Raw genomic sequence first — 2,160 nt, 5'->3', positions numbered from 1 at the left:
CCGGGCCTCGCGCCTAGCAGCCGGCCGGGCGTCGCCGGAGCCCCGCGCAGGTAAGGAGGGTCACCTTGAGGCGCCCTGGAGGGACCCCGCGGGTGGCAGCTTCGGCCGGGCGAGGCAGCCGAAGCGGGGTCCTGCGGGGAAAGGCGGAGGGCTGGTTGGGCTGCGCTGTCAAGCGGCAGGTGGGGCCGGAGCGAGCGTCCCCGCGCGGAGAAAGGTAAGGTGGGATGCTCGCTCTTTCTCCCCTCCTCCTCTTCCCCATCTCCTTTTCTCTTCCTCCTCCTCCTCTTCCCCTTCCTCCTCCTATGCCTTTTAGTACTGATAATGTTATCTAGTTTGGTAATGAAAAAGTCTGCAAGAAAACTGCCCAGCTCAGAGAGCACCAAAAACCCAACAGCTCTGTCCTCCTCCTCCTCCTCCTCCTGTCTCTCCTCCCACCCCATCGTCTGTTTCTCCCCACTGGGGTAGTTCGAAAACCACCCGCTTCCAGAGGTACAAGCAATCTGTTCTGCCACCTCTAACATAATCAACCCTCCTCAAAATGAGAGAAGGCCCGAGCCGAAGGGATGGAGTGCTGAGGCACCATATCTGAACCTCGGGGACTTTTTAAGATCGAGGGGGATTCCGAGAATGAAAGGCCACCCATTTTAAAAGTTGCTGGACTGAATAAGGACTGGGTAACCGTGGTGAAAAATTGAAAATTTCCCAGTTGGGAATTGGGAAAAGAACGAATTGGGCTCGGAACAAAGCCTTGCGGAAGGGAAGCGGCTTGCCAGGGAATATGCAATGTGGGTCAGAAGTGAACAAGGAGTTGACAGTTAAAGTGCACCTCAGAAACTGACTGAGAATTTGCATCTGGGTTACCAGTGACGGAGGCATCTTCAAAGATAAGTTTTTGTCAGCAGCTTGAGTGTTTTTTTTAAAAAAAGGGGGGGAGATGATCAGGAAGGAGGGGGGTTATTTATTTACATTACAAAATGCATCCTGCCCTTCCCTGGGGGAAGTTAATAGCACAGGCATTGAGATAAGAAAACACAGTAACTCTTCCAAAAGTCAGACAAAGGGAATAGAGTAGACATTGACCTAGACCTAGACCTAGAATAACATAGTTGGAAGGGACCATGGAGGCCATCTAGTCCAACTCTCTGCTTGAGCAGGAGAGTAAACAGAGGTAAATGCGTGAATCGGATAAGCGCATAATAAAACGGACATTTCCGGGTTTGTTTTGTTTGTTAAATCAAGCATTTGACTGAAGAAAATTGCACCCATCTAGCTTTCCAGGCTAGGGTAAGAAAAACAGTAATTTCAGCATTAAAGGAGGCAATGATTCAGCCCTAGGGTTTGGGGAGAAAGGTTGCTGGCTTCTCCCATCCCAACTGTTATTCGGGATAAGGGTTCTCAGGGCTGCCTTTCTGGCTTCTACTTCCTGGAATCCCTGTTTGGGCCAGGGCAAACTGGGACGCTGCAGAAAAAGCCCCTTCCGCCAAGCGATTCCTCTTTGCCTTGCTGATTTTCTGGCAAGGCAAATGGCAGAGGGGCCGGGAGGGAGGGGTGTGTGCGGAAGATAACCGATGCCAGAGTTGTGGCCTTTTCCTGGGCCGTGCCTTTTGTGAGGCAGAGTTACGGGCATAAGCTTGTCAGTGACTCACCAGCCCTTGTGCTAGTGAAAACGAAAACCAGCTTGATCTCTTTGTTTGGCTGTTTGTTTCCTTTCTTCCTCCCCCCCCCCAAGATGGGATTAGCTGAAGTAGTCATTCTTTGCGAGCAGAAATCTCTCATGCAGAGGGAAGAAAAGGAAAAAAAAAACACTCCACCTTCTTCCCCTGAGTTTGAGTTTCCTGGCTGGGTGCAGACATGCCGTCCCCTCCTCGCTTTCCCATCTCCATTGAGAGCTGAGGGCTTTGGGGGAAGCGGCAGGAGGAGGCTGGCCCTGTGCTGCACCGATCCTGAAGAATCCTCAGGCAGGAGGCAGCGGGGGGGGGAGAGGGGGGGAGCCCTACCCAGTGGGACCAGCAGCACAGCCTGCCCAGGTTGGGCCTTCCAGGGGCTGAGACAGCCTCTCCAGAAAGCTGAATTTGGTCTCACCGCTTGGAACGGCCAGGTGGCTTCTCCTGAATTGCTGGACCGGAAAAGAGGAAACCGTCCAGAGAACCAGGTACCCCC

This window comes from Protobothrops mucrosquamatus, unplaced genomic scaffold (assembly GCF_001527695.2).
Source record: "Protobothrops mucrosquamatus isolate PMUCROS unplaced genomic scaffold, P.Mucros_1.0 scaffold180, whole genome shotgun sequence".
In the NCBI taxonomy this organism is placed as follows: Eukaryota; Metazoa; Chordata; class Lepidosauria; order Squamata; family Viperidae; genus Protobothrops; species Protobothrops mucrosquamatus.
The sequence above is the reverse complement of the archived record's forward strand: the minus strand, read 5'-3'. Positions refer to the sequence as shown.